Genomic DNA, 15,740 nt, shown 5'->3' on the forward strand with positions numbered 1-15,740 from the left:
GAAACGGAAGACCTTAATAACAGAATGCGGTGTAAGGTTCACGTCAAAACATGGTTGACGCAAAACAATTCCTGAATTTTCCCCTTCAATTCGAGCATTTCTGCATTGGACAGGGCTGATGGTTGTTTATGAGATGAAAAACTATGTGTAAGCTTTCTTAGTTTAGCGGAATCATGAACATTTTCGGCGTGATGAATAATTTGTTTACAGTAGTGATGAGGCTTTCGCGCACCTGCAGGAGCGGATCCAAGGATTTACAAATGAATAAAATTTAATAGAAATGAAGTTTTAATACTTTTAAATATTATTTAATGAAATTATTAATATGCAAGTAATAGATATAGAAGAAAACGCGAAATTCTAATGAATGCAGCTGACAATCACTACTTTCTAAAGATAAATTAATTCTAAATAAAATAATTATAAATTCTAAAGACAAAACAGAAGAAGAATGAATGGTAGTAAAATATCAAATCACATCAGGGGAACCGAACTTTATTAATGAAACTCTTAAGAAGTTCCTTATAAGTTGTAAATTTTATATCTGTGTATTCTACCTGGTTGCTTCGAGGAAAGGGGGGGGGGGGGTCTTGAACATAAACATGTAAATTAGCATTACTTTGTAGAAAGAATTAAGGCTTATAATTTTAAAAACGTCAAGAAGAGTTGCTTGTGATATGAAAGTCAAGGTCATTTTATAAAGAATGCAAAACATAAAAGCGAAAAAGAGAAAAAGGGGGGGGGGTGTAAAGATGGCAATGTCTTCTACAGTTGACAAAAATAGGGGCGAATAAAATGCACACACATATCATATACTACCGTTTTTATTTAATATAAACTCGTTTCCATGGCAACGGCAAGGTTTTTCTGGCCTATCCCAATCACCCAGTAGGTTTTAACTCTACACCAGTTCCTACGTAAATGAGCACTGAGCAGTCCTCGCAAACTATATATACGGGGGAAAAATCAATATTCTGTAGTGTTTAAGAAACGTTGGTCCTACGTTTTCGGAAATTCTAAGATATTTAAAGATATTTAATTCCTTCTTAATCCTATCAGGAAACTGGTAATACGTAAAATCTTCAAAGAGGGGCCTTTACATACCCTATGAATATTACAGAAAAAAGAAGTTAGAAAGACGAAGAAATAGAAAAAATCGACTTTTTAATCCAATTTCTGTGACGACCGGAAGTAATGACGACGGAAAGAATATTCATGGTGACATCTACAAGTCATTATCTATGATATCTGACAAAGTTAACTTTCATATCTTAAGCTGTTCTGGAGAAATGGAGCGGACATAGTCCTTTACCAAATTTCGTCTATACAATAATATTAAGAATATAACAGAATGCGGTGTAAGGTTCACGTCAAAACATGGTTGACGCAAAACAATTCCTGAATTTTCCCCTTCAATTCGAGCATTTCTGCATTGGACAGGGCTGATGGTTGTTTATGAGATGAAAAACTATGTGTAAGCTTTCTTAGTTTAGCGGAATCATGAACATTTTCGGCGTGATGAATAATTTGTTTACAGTAGTGATGAGGCTTTCGCGCACCTGCAGGAGCGGATCCAAGGATTTACAAATGAATAAAATTTAATAGAAATGAAGTTTTAATACTTTTAAATATTATTTAATGAAATTATTAATATGCAAGTAATAGATATAGAAGAAAACGCGAAATTCTAATGAATGCAGCTGACAATCACTACTTTCTAAAGATAAATTAATTCTAAATAAAATAATTATAAATTCTAAAGACAAAACAGAAGAAGAATGAATGGTAGTAAAATATCAAATCACATCAGGGGAACCGAACTTTATTAATGAAACTCTTAAGAAGTTCCTTATAAGTTGTAAATTTTATATCTGTGTATTCTACCTGGTTGCTTCGAGGAAAGGGGGGGGGGGGGTCTTGAACATAAACATGTAAATTAGCATTACTTTGTAGAAAGAATTAAGGCTTATAATTTTAAAAACGTCAAGAAGAGTTGCTTGTGATATGAAAGTCAAGGTCATTTTATAAAGAATGCAAAACATAAAAGCGAAAAAGAGAAAAAGGGGGGGGGGGTGTAAAGATGGCAATGTCTTCTACAGTTGACAAAAATAGGGGCGAATAAAATGCACACACATATCATATACTACCGTTTTTATTTAATATAAACTCGTTTCCATGGCAACGGCAAGGTTTTTCTGGCCTATCCCAATCACCCAGTAGGTTTTAACTCTACACCAGTTCCTACGTAAATGAGCACTGAGCAGTCCTCGCAAACTATATATACGGGGGAAAAATCAATATTCTGTAGTGTTTAAGAAACGTTGGTCCTACGTTTTCGGAAATTCTAAGATATTTAAAGATATTTAATTCCTTCTTAATCCTATCAGGAAACTGGTAATACGTAAAATCTTCAAAGAGGGACCTTTACATACCCTATGAATATTACAGAAAAAAGAAGTTAGAAAGACGAAGAAATAGAAAAAATCGACTTTTTAATCCAATTTCTGTGACGACCGGAAGTAATGACGACGGAAAGAATATTCATGGTGACATCTACAAGTCATTATCTATGATATCTGACAAAGTTAACTTTCATATCTTAAGCTGTTCTGGAGAAATGGAGCGGACATAGTCCTTTACCAAATTTCGTCTATACAATAATATTAAGAATACTAGAAACTCATTACTAGTAATGAGAAGGTCTTCCGTTATACGACTTCCTGTTTGCATGAACATGTCTTTTCCAACGTCGGTATTAGCCTAAAACTTATGTAGAAACCAAATAACTTAAAATATACTTTTTTGCTTCGTTTCCTCTCACGACCGGAAGTAATGACGACACACGATTTTTACACCAAGCAAATGAACTGATGACTGACTATAAGTCCTGAAAGTTTTAGAGTTCAGTCTTTTACTGTTGCCGAACAATTGTGAGAACAAATTCTAATTTTGAGGACAAGAAAACACACGACCGGAAGTGAACTGAATAAAAATCTCTGAATTTTCTCTTGACTTTTGCAGTATCTACAGCATATGTAAAAAAAAAAAAAAAAAAAAAAAAAAAAACATTTCAATTACTTATCTATAAGTGATATTTATGAGAAAGCTAAACCACGAAATAACGTAGTTTATCTTTTAAAACCGGAAGTTTAAAGTTTTTTTCCGGTGGAATTTAACATATTTTAAAACAGCGAAAGGGAAGCAATAAAGTGATGAAAATTTTAATTTTAAAAAGAAAAGTTGAAATTTTCGATTTCTTCGATCACTTCCTGTGATGACCGGAAATGACGGCTGACGCTTTTAACCCTATGTGTTTTGCCTTCTCACCAAGTTTTATTACTCCTACAAGTTTGGTGTTTTACTTTCATGCCGTTTCCGAGATCTCGCTGAAATAACTTTTCATTTTGTGGACAAGAAAACACGCGACCGGAAGTGAATTTTATTAAGATATTTCATGTCAATCTAGACAACTGCAGTCTCAATAACATATATAAAAATCATTTAAAGAACTCTATCTATAAGCGATATGTTGGGGGAAATTCAAAACCCCTATTACGTAGTTTTTCTCTTAAAACCGAAAGTTGTCGTTTTTTGTTTCCGGTGGAACCAAGACATCTCGTAACTGTGAAAAAGATACAATTATATGATGCAAGTCTTATTTCAAAAGAGAAAATTTGAAATTTTCGATTTCTTTGATCACTTCCTGTGACGACCGGAAGTGACGACTGACGCTCTTAAGCCAAATTGTTTTGTCTACTTCTCAAGGTTTAATACTCTTATCAGTTTGGTGTCTAAATCTCTTACCGTTTCTGAGATCTCACTCGGACAAGTTCTCATTTTGCGGACATTTAAACGCGCGACCGGAAGTGAATTTTACAAAGATATTTGACGTTACTCTAGACATTTGCAGTCTTGATAACATATTCAAAAATCAGTTCAAATACATTATGTATAAAAAATATTTATGGGAAAGTAAAATACTCAAATTATGCAGTTTTTCACTTATAGCCGGAAGTTGACGTTTTTGGTTCCGGTAAGACTAACATATTTCGAATCTACAAATAAGATGCAACAATGTAATGAAAGAAAAAAATCAAAAAAGAAAAGTTGAAAATTTCGATTTCTTTGATCACTTCCTGTGACGACCGGAAGTGACGGCTGACGCTCTTAACCCAAATGGTTTTGCCTACTCCTCAAGATCTATTAACCGTATAGGTTTGGTGTCTTAATCTCTTACCTTTTCTGAGATATGACTGGGACAAAATATTTTTGAAAAAAACGGAAATCGGACATATCTGACGACCGGAAGTGAATTTTGAAAAAATGAAAAAAACGCCTAAGGGTATTTTCATTCTCTATCATCCCTGAAAATTTCAAGAAAATCCGTCCAGCCATCTCTGAGAAAACGCTCCGACAAGAAAAGGGGAAAAAAAAAATAATAATAAAAAGAAACAGTAGAATCACTATAAGGTCTTCCGTCTGAAACGGAAGACCTTAATAAACAGTACAATCACTATAAGGTCTTGCCAGCAACGAGTAGGTCTTCCGTCCGATTTTTCGATAAGATGAGATATTATTTTGACTATGATCTTTGTCAAAAGATAATAATATATAGACTTCCCTAATTAGATTTCATTCTTTTGATTTATATAACATTATCAAAGAGCTATAGATGACATGCTTTTGGCCCCTCTGAGCCCCTAGTTTGAGGGGTCAACCCCTTTTTCTTGATATCAATTGAAAGGTCTTGTGGTTTTGAAAACGTTTTGTTCAAGAAATATTCAGAGATTTCCTTTCGTTGTGGATATATGCTGAATGGAAATATTTAGGGGCCATCCCTCAGAGTCCTTACTGGGGCCGTTTGACAAAAATTGAAAGGGTGCATATTGATTAGAACATTATTCTGACCATATTTTTTCAGTATTGCTTTTCAAAATATTCCTCCTTTTCAAGACATAAAACATCAAATATTTAGTATTCTGGCCCCTTGTGACCCCTTATTACATAAAATATGATCAGAATCTTATCATATATTGTTGTAAATCGTTAAGATAAGCATCTTTGCTTCAGTAATGAATAACAAATTATTGATCGTTAAAGAGTTATAGGTTGAAGACTTTTGGCCCCTCTGAGCCCCCAATTTGAGGGGTCAGCCCCATTTTCTTGATATCAAATTAAAGGTCTTGTGATTTTGAAGACTTTTTGTTCAGCAAGTATTCAGAGATTTCTTTTCGTTATGGAGATATGCTGAATGGAAATATTTAGGGGCCACCCCTCCAAGTCCTTAATGGGGCCGTTTGACAAAAATTGAAAGGGTGCATATTGTTTAGAACATTATTCTGACCATCTTTTGTTCAGTATTGCTTATCAAAATATTCCCCCTTTTCGAGATATAAAGCGTCAAAGATTTAGTATTCTGGCCCCTTGTGACCCCTTACTACGTAACATATGATCAGAATCTTATCATATATTGATGTAAATCGTTAAGATAAGCATCTTTGCTTCATTAATGTATTACAAATTATTGATCGTTAAAGAGTTATAGGTTGAAGACTTTTGGCCCCTCTGAGCCCCTAATTTGAGAGGTCAGCCCCTTTTTCTTGATATCAAATGAATGATCTTGTGATTTTGAAGACTTTTTGTTCAACAACTATTCAGAGATTTCTTTTCGTTGTGGAGATATGCTGAATGGAAATATTTAGGGGCCACCCCTCCAAGTCCTTAATGGGGCCGTTTGACAAAAATTGAAAGGGTGCATATTGTTTAGAACATTATTCTGACCATCTTTTGTTCAGTATTGCTTATCAAAATATTCCCCCTTTTCGAGATATAAAGCGTCAAAGATTTAGCATTCTAGCTCTTTGTGACCCCTTATTATGTAACATATGATCAGAATCTTATCATATATTGATGTAAATCGTTAAGATAAGCATCTTTGCTTCAATAATGTATTACAGATTATTGATCGTTAAAGAGTTAACGAAGAAAGACTTTTGGCGCCTCTCAGCCCCTAAATTGAGGGGTCAACCCCTTATTCTTGATATCAAATGAAAGGTCTTGTGATTTTGAAGACTTTTTGTTCAGCAAGTATTCAGAGATTTCTTTTCGTTGTGGAGATATGCTGAATGGAAATATTTAGGGGCCACCCCTCCAAGTCCTTAATGGGGCCGTTTGACAAAAATTGAAAGAGTACACATTGTTTAGAACATTATTCTGACCATCTTTTGTTCAGTATTGCTTATCAAAATATTCCCCCTTTTCGAGATATAAAGCGTCAAAGATTTAGCATTCTAGCCCCTTGTGACCCCTTATTATGTAACATATGATCAGAATCTTATCATATATTGATGTAAATCGTTAAGATAAGCATCTTTGCTTCAATAATGTATTACAAATTATTGATCGTTAAAGAGTTAACGAAGAAAGACTTTTGGCGCCTCTGAGACCCTAATTTGAGGGGCCAGCCCCTTTTTCCTGATATCAAATGAAAGGTCGTATCATTCTGCACATCTTTTCTTCTATATGTTTTAACAAAGTCTTAACAAGTATGAAGATATGAAAGAAAAGGTGTAAAATTTTGTGAGATGTCTCTGAGACATTTTTTGAGCCCTACCGAGCTTCGGCGCCTTTTGCGCTAGAGAGATTTGGACAGCTGCCTGCAAATCTACAAACCTTCCCCTACCTTCACTGAAAATCTTGACTCAATATCTTAAGTCGTTTCGGAGGAGTTTCCAGGACAAGCCGACCCTCTGAAAATCAGAAAATCCTAAATATCTCGAGATGGAAAGTGACGTCATCAACGAAAAAAGTTTCCAATAAGGTTCAGATCAATACGTATCAGATCTGAAAGTTTCATGAAAATCGGCCAAGACGTTACCGAGAACTTGCGTGCACAAAATCGGTAAGAATAATAATAATAATAACTAGATGCGATCTCGTTGCGAGCAACGAGTGGGTCTTCCGTCCGATTTTTGATAAGATGAGATACGAATTTGACTGAGATTTTCGTTCATAAATATATAAATAGTGAAAACGTACAATTTGCTTCAGTTATGTTTAACAAAATTTTGATCATTATGGCACCAAAAACACAATATTTGATGAAGATTTTAAAATATTTATAGTAGAAGATCGTGAAGATGAACATTACTGTAGAAGGGTTATAGATGAAAGACTTTTAGCCCCTTTGAGCCCCTAATTCGAGGGGTCTTGATATCAACTGAAAGGTCTTGTAATTCTGAAGAATTTTTGTTCAACAACTTTTCAGTTTTCGAGATATGCAGATTTGAAATAGTTAGGGGCCGTCCCTTTAAGTCCTTATAGGGGCTGTTTAGGAAAAATTCAAAGGATGCACATCGTTCAGATCATCATTCTAAACAACTTTTGTTCAATATTGCTTTTCAAAATGTTTCCCCTTTTCGAGATATCAAGCTTCAAAAATCAAGCATTCTGGCCCCTTATGGCCCTTAATTACGTAATATTTGAAGAAAATTTTCAGATATATAGTTGCAGATTGTGAAGATGAACATTTTTGCTTCAAAATTTAATATCAAAATATTTAACGTTAAGGAGTTATAGATGAAAGACTTTTGGCCCCTCTGAGCCCCTAATTTGAGGGTCAGCCCCTTTTTCGTGATATCACTTGAAAGGTCTTGTAATTCTGAAGACTTTTTGTTCAACAACTATTCAGAAGTTTCGTTTCGTTTTCAAGATATGTAGACTTGAAATATTTAAGGGCCGTCTCTTTAAGTCCTTATAGGGGCTGTTTAGGAAAAATTCAAAGGATGCACATTGTTCAGATCATCATTCTAAACAACTTTTGTTCAATATTGCTTTACAAAATGATTCCCCTTTTCGAGATATCAAGCTTCAAAGATTAAGCATTCTGGCCCCTTATGGGCCTTAATTACGTAATATTTGAAGAAAATTTTAAAATATATAGTTGCAGATTATGAAGATGAACATTTTTGCTGCAATATTTAATATCAAAATATTTAATGTTTAAGGAGTTATAGATGAAAGATTTTGGCCCCTCTGAGCCCCTAATTTAAGGGGTTAGCCCCTTTTTCTTGATATCACTTGAAAGGTCTTGTAATTCTGAAGACTTTGTTCAACAGCTATTCAGAAGTTTTGTTTCGTTTTCGAGATATGTAGACTTGAAATATTTAGGGGCCGTCCCTTTAAATCCTTATAGGGGCTGTTTAGGAAAAATTCAAAGGATGCACATTGTTCAGATCATCATTCTAAACAACTTTTATTCAATATTACTTTTCAAAATGTTTCCCTTTTTCGAGATATAAAGCGTCAAAGATTAAGCATTCTGGCCCCTTATGGCCCCTAATTACATAATATTTGAAGAAAACTTTAAGAGATATAGTTGCAGATTGTAAAGATAAACATTTTTGCTTCAATAATTAATATCAAAATATTTAACGTTAAGGAGTTATAGATGAAAGACATTTGGCCCCTCTGAGCCCCTGATTTGAGGGATCAGCCCCTTTTTCTTGATATCACTTGAAAGGTCTTGTAATTCTGAAGACTTTTTGTTCAACAACTATTCAGAAGTTTCGTTTCGTTTTCAAGATATGTAGACTTGAAATATTTAGGGGCCGTCCCTTTAAGTCCTTATAGGGGCTGTTTAGGAAAAATTCAAAGGATGCACATTGTTGAAAACATCATTTTAAACAACTTTTGTTCAATATTGCTTTTCAAAATGTTTCCCCTTTTCGAGATATAAAGCGTCAAAGATTAAGCATTCTGGCCCCTTATGGCCCCTAATTACGTAATATTTGACGAAAACTTTAAGATATATAGTTGCAGATTGTGAAGATAAACATTATTGCTTCAATAATTAATATCAAAATATTTAACGTTAAGGAGTTATAGATGAAAGACTTTTAGCCCCTCTGAGCCCCTAATTTGAGGGATCAGCCCCTTTTTCGTGATATCACATGAAAGGTCTTGTAATTCTGAAGACTTTTTGTTCAACAACTATTCAGAACATTCGTTTCGTTTTCAAGATATGTAGACTTGAAATATTAGGGGCCGTCCCTTTAAGTCCTTATAGGGGCTGTTTAAGAAAAATTCAAAGGATGCACATTGTTGAGAACATCATTCTAAACAACTTTTATTCAATATTGCTTTTCAAAATGTTTCCCCTTTTCGAGATATAAAGCGTCAAAGATCAAGCATTCTGGCCCTTTGTGGCCCTTATTTATGTGACATATGACGTTAAAATTATAATATATAGTTGTAGGTTGTTAAGATAAATAATTTTGCTTCAGTAATGTATACAAAAATATTGCGTGTTTAAGAGTTATCGATTAAAGACTTTTGGCCCCTATCAGCCCCTAATGTGATGAGTCAGCACTTTTTTCTTGATACCATGTTAGAGATCTTTTCATTCTGCACAAATATTGTTCAATATGTCTTAACAAAATAATTATACTTTAAAAGATATGATACAAAATGTCTCAAAAATTCACTCATGATTCGTGTCCTAAATTTTGACCCCTACCGAGCTTCCATACTAGGCACTTCCGGAAAATATCAAAACCCAGGTGCAAAATGGCAATATGTCTTCTATCATCACTGAAAATTTCAGAGCTCTAGCTTAAGCCGTTTTTGAGTTCCATCGCAGACAAGGAGGTCCTCTGAATTTTAATAAAAGGGCGATAACTCTCGACCGGAAGTAAATATCCCTTAACAAACTTGCCGGAATTAACTTCAGATGTCAACGCATCTACCTTGAAAATTTGAATGAAATCGAACGAGCCATCTCCGAGAAATCCTCTGCACAAATTTTGTAAGGAGAAAAAAGAATAATAACTAGATGCGATCTCGTTGCGAGCAACGAGTGGGTCTTCCGTCCGATTTTTGATAAGATGAGATAAGAATTTGAATGAGACTTTTGTTCAAATATAATGATATAAATAAATTGTTAAGACGAACAATTTTGCTTCAGTAATCTATAACAAAATGTTGATCATTAAAGATTATAGATTAAAGACTTTCGGCCCGTCTTGGTCCCTATTTTGAGGGGCCAGCCCTATTTTCTTGCTATCTTCTTACAGCTCTCATGATTTTGAACACTTTTTGATCAACAACTATTCTACATTTTTTTTTTCGTTTCCGAAATATCTGCAAAAGAAATAATAGGGGCCGGCCCTTCAACTCCTTAATGGGAACGTTCAGCAAAAATTGAAAGGTAACATATTGTTCAGAACGTTATTGTGAACATCTTTTATTCAATATTGCTTATCAAGATATTTCCCACTTTCGAGATATAAAGCGTCAAAGATTTAGCATTCTGGCCCCTAATGTCCCTTTTTAACATCAAAGATTTAGCATTCTGGCCCCTATTGTCCCCTTACAACGAAATATATGATGCCAACAACGTGATATAGTTAAGGAGTGTGAAGATGATCTATTCTGCCTTAGTAATGTATTACAAAATATTGATCGTTTAAGAGTTATTGATGAAAGACTTTTGGCCCCTATCAGCCCTTATTTTGAGGGGCAAGTCCCTTTTTCTTGATATCACCTTAAAGCTCTTATGATTTTGAACACTTTTTGTTCAACAACTATTCAGAAATTCTTTTTCGTTTCCAATATATGTGCAAAAGAAATATTTAGGGGCCGGCCCTTTAACTCCTTAATGGAGACGTTTAGCAAAAATTGAAAGGTTACATATTGTTCAGAACATTATTGTGAACATCTTTTATTCAATATTGCTTAGCAAAATATTTCCCACTTTCGAGATATAAAGCGTCAAAGATTTAGTATTTCTGCCCCTCATGACCCCTAATTATGTAACATGTGATTTGAATAACATAATATATAGTTGTAGTTTGCTCAGATAAACATTTTTGCTGCAGTAATATTTTACAAAATATTGATCGTTAAAGAGTTATTGATGAAAGACTTTCGGCCCCTCTTGGCCTCGATTTTTAGGGGCCAGCCCCTTTTTCTTGATTTCACCTTAAAGCTCTTATGATTTTGAACACATTTTGTTCAACAACTATTCAGAAATTCTTTTTCATTACTGAGATATATGCAAAAGAAATATTTAGGGGCCGGCCCTTCAACTCCTTAATGGGGATGTTTAGCAAATATTGAAAGGTTGCATATTGTTTAGAACATTATTTTAAACATTTTTTGTTCAATATTGCTTATCAAAATATTTCCCACTTTCGAGATATAAAGCGTAAAAGATTTAGCATTCTGGCCCCTTATGGCCCCTAATTATGTAACATATGAGATTTTTATTATAATATATAGTTGTAGGTTGTTCAGATAAACATTTTTGCTTCAGTAATGTATAACAAAATATTGATCGTTAAAGAGTTATTGATGAAAGACTTTTTGCCCCTTTTGGCCCCGATTTTGAGGGGCCAGCCCCTTTTTCTTGATTTCACCTTAAAGCTCTTATGATTTTGAACACATTTTGTTCAACAACTATTCAGAAATTCTATTTCGTTACTGAGATATATGCAAAAGAAATATTTAGGGGTCGGCCCTTCAACTCCTTAATGGGGACGTTTAGCAAATATTGAAAGGTTGCATATTGTTTAGAACATTATTTTGAACATCTTTTGTTCAATATTGCTTATCAAAATATTTCCCACTTTCGAGATATAAAGCGTCAAAGATTTAGCATTCTGGCCCCTTATGGCCCTTAATTATGTAACATATGAGATTTTTATTATAATATATATTTGTAGATTGTTCAGATAAACGTTTTTGCTTCAGTAATGTATAACAAAATATTGATCGTTAAAGAGTTATGGATTTAAGACTTTTTGCCCCTTTTGGCCCCTAATGTGATGAGTCAGCCCTTTTTTCTTGATATCATATAAAAGATCTAGTAATTTTGCACAATTTCTGTTCAATGTGTCTTAAGAAAATATTCATAGTTTTGAAGATATGATAAAAAATGTCTCGAAAATTCACTCATGATTCATGTCCTAAATTTTGACCCCTACCGAGCTTCCATACTAGGCACTTCCAGAAAATTTGAAAACTGAGGTGCACAACTAGAACATGTCCTCTATTATCACTGAAAATTTCAGCACTCTAACTTTTGTCGTTTTTGAGTTTTTGTGTAGACAAAATGGTCACTAAAAATTCGATTAAAGGGCGATAACTCCCGACCGGAAGTGAATTTCCAAAAAATAAAAAAAATGAATAAGGTTTAGCTCATGATACATCGTCTCTGAAAATTTCAAGTGAATCCATCCAACCATCTCTGAGAAATCGTCTGCACAAAATTTGGACAGAAAAAAATAATAATAATAACTAGATGGTTCTCGTTGCGAGCAACGAGTGGGTCTTCCGTCTGATTTTGGATAAGACTAGTCAAGACCTAGCTTGACTGAGATATTCGACTATAAATAGTGAAAGGACGCATATTGTTTAAAACATTATTCTGATCATCTTTTGTTCAATATTGCTTATCAAAATATTTCCCCTTGTTCGAGGTGTCAAAGATTTGGCATTTTGGCCCATTATTTTGAACATATGATCAAAGTTTTATAACAAATAGTTACAGAATGTTAAGATGAACATTTTTGCATTAGTAATTTATAACAAAATATTGATCATTAAAAAGTTAAAGATGAAAGACTTTTGGCCCTTCTGAGCCCCTATTTTGAGGGGTCAGCCCCTTTTTCTTCATATCAAATGAAAGGTCTTGTGATTTTGAAGACTTTTTGTTCAACAACTATTTAGAAATTCCCTTTCGTTTAAGAGATATAAAAAATAACAATATTTAGGGGCCAGCCCTCCAACTCCTTAATGGGGATGTCTTGTAAAAATTAAAAGGGTGTATATTGTTTAGAAGATTATTTTAAACATCTTTTGTTCAATATTGCTTATCAAAATATTTTCCCTTTTCGAGATATAAAGTGTCAAAGACTTAGCATTCTGGCCCCTTATGGCCCCTAATTACGTAACATTTGATCAAAATTTTACAATATATAGTTGCAGAATGTTAAGATAAACATTTTTGCTTCAGTTATTTATATGAAAATATTGAACATTAAAAAGTTAAAGATGAAAGACTTTTGGCCGTTCTGAGCCCCTAATTTGTGGCGTCAGCCCCTTTTTCTTGATATCAAATGAAAGGTCTTGTGATTTTAAAGACTTTTTGTTCAACAACTATTCAGAAATTTCCTTTCGTTTAAGAGATATATAGAATAACAATATTTAAGGGCCAGCCCTCCAAGTCCTTAATGGGGATGTCTTGCAAAAATTAAAAGGGTGTATATTGTTTAGAACATTATTCTAAACATCTTTTGTTCAATATTGCTTATCAAAATATTTTCCCTTTTCGAGATATAAAGTGTCAAAGATTTAGCATTCTGGCCCCTTATGGCCCCTTATTACGTAACATATAATCAAAATTTTATAATATATAGTTGCAGAATGTTAAGATAAACATTTTTGCTTCAGTTATTTATATGAAAATATTGAACATTAAAAAGTTAAAGATGAAATACTTTTGGCCCTTCTTAGCCCCTAATTTGAGGGGTCAGCCCCTTTTCCTTGATATCAAATGAAAGGTCTTGTGATTTTGAAGACTTTTTGTTCAACAACTATTCAGAAATTTCCTTTCGTTTAAGAGATATATAGAATAACAATATTTAAGGGCCAGCCCTCCAAGTCCTTAATGGGGATGTCTTGCAAAAATTAAAAGGGTGTATATTGTTTAGAACATTATTCTAAACATCTTTTGTTCAATATTGCTTATCAAAATATTTTCCCTTTTCGAGATATAAAGTGTCAAAGATTTAGCATTCTGGCCCCTTATGGCCCCTTATTACGTAACATATAATCAAAATTTTATAATATATAGTTGCAGAATGTTAAGATAAACATTTTTGCTTCAGTTATTTATATGAAAATATTGAACATTAAAAAGTTAAAGATGAAATACTTTTGGCCCTTCTTAGCCCCTAATTTGTGGGGTCAGCCCCTTTTCCTTGATATCAAATGAAAGGTCTTGTGATTTTGAAGACTTTTTGTTCAACAACTATTCAGAAATTTCCTTTCGTTTAAGAGATATATAGAATAACAATATTTAAGGGCCAGCCCTCCAAGTCCTTAATGGGGATGTCTTGCAAAAATTAAAAGGGTGTATATTGTTTAGAACATTATTCTAAACATCTTTTGTTCAATATTGCTTATCAAAATATTTTCCCTTTTCGAGATATAAAGTGTCAAAGATTTAGCATTCTGGCCCCTTATGGCCCCTTATTACGTAACATATAATCAAAATTTTATAATATATAGTTGCAGAATGTTAAGATAAACATTTTTGCTTCAGTTATTTATATGAAAATATTGAACATTAAAAAGTTAAAGATGAAATACTTTTGGCCCTTCTTAGCCCCTAATTTGAGGGGTCAGCCCCTTTTCCTTGATATCAAATGAAAGGTCTTGTGATTTTGAAGACTTTTTGTTCAACAACTATTCAGAAATTTCCTTTCGTTTAAGAGATATATAGAATAACAATATTTAAGGGCCAGCCCTCCAAGTCCTTAATGGGGATGTCTTGCAAAAATTAAAAGGGTGTATATTGTTTAGAACATTATTCTAAACATCTTTTGTTCAATATTGCTTATCAAAATATTTTCCCTTTTCGAGATATAAAGTGTCAAAGATTTAGCATTCTGGCCCCTTATGGTCCCTTATTACGTAACATATAATCAAAATTTTATAATATATAGTTGCAGAATGTTAAGATAAACATTTTTGCTTCAGTTATTTATATGAAAATATTGAACATTAAAAAGTTAAAGATGAAATACTTTTGGCCCTTCTTAGCCCCTAATTTGTGGGGTCAGCCCCTTTTCCTTGATATCAAATGAAAGGTCTTGTGATTTTGAAGACTTTTTGTTCAACAACTATTCAGAAATTTCCTTTCGTTTAAGAGATATAAAGAATAACATTATTTAGGGGCCAGCCCTCCAAGTCCTTAATGGGGATGTCTTGCAAAAATTAAAAGGGTGTATATTGTTTAGAACATTATTCTGAACATCTTTTGTTCAGTATTGCTTATCAAAATATTTTCCCTTTTCGAGATATAAAGTGTCAAAGATTTAGCATTCTGGCCCCTTATGGCCCCTTATTACGTAACATTTGATCAAAATTTTATAATATATAGTTGCAGAATGTTAAGATGAACATTTTTGCTTCAGTAATTTGTAACAAAATATTAAACATTAAAAAGTTAAAGATGAAAGACTTTTGGCCCTTCCAGACCCCTAATTTGAGGGGTCAGCCCCTTTTTCTTTATATCAAATGAAAGGTCTTGTGATTTTGAAGACTTTTTGTTCAACATATTATAGCAAAATACTTCTTTTTAAAATGTTATTAAAAGAAATGTCTCTAAAATTCACTCATAAATCACGTCCTAAATTTCGACCCCTACCGAGCTTCCATACTTCGCACTTCCGGAAAATTTGAAAACCAAGGTGCACATCTAGAACATGTCCTCTATCACCACTGAAAGTTTCAACACTCTAGCATTTGTCGTTCTTGAGTTTTTGTGCAGACACGAAGTCTATCTAAAAATCGATCAAAGGGCGATAACTTCCGACCGGAAGTGATTTTTCAAAAACTGAAGCGGCGTTATAAACTTCAGATAGCAACGCATTAACCCTGAAAATTTGAAGCAAATCGATCGAGCGATCTCCGAGAAATCTTCTGCACAAAATCGGTAAGGAAAAAAAAAGAAT

Source organism: Saccostrea echinata, unplaced genomic scaffold, assembly GCF_033153115.1.
Source record: "Saccostrea echinata isolate AGI-Se365-2 ecotype Australia unplaced genomic scaffold, CSIRO_AGI_Sech_v1 ptg000213l, whole genome shotgun sequence".
Taxonomy (NCBI): Eukaryota; Metazoa; Mollusca; class Bivalvia; order Ostreida; family Ostreidae; genus Saccostrea; species Saccostrea echinata.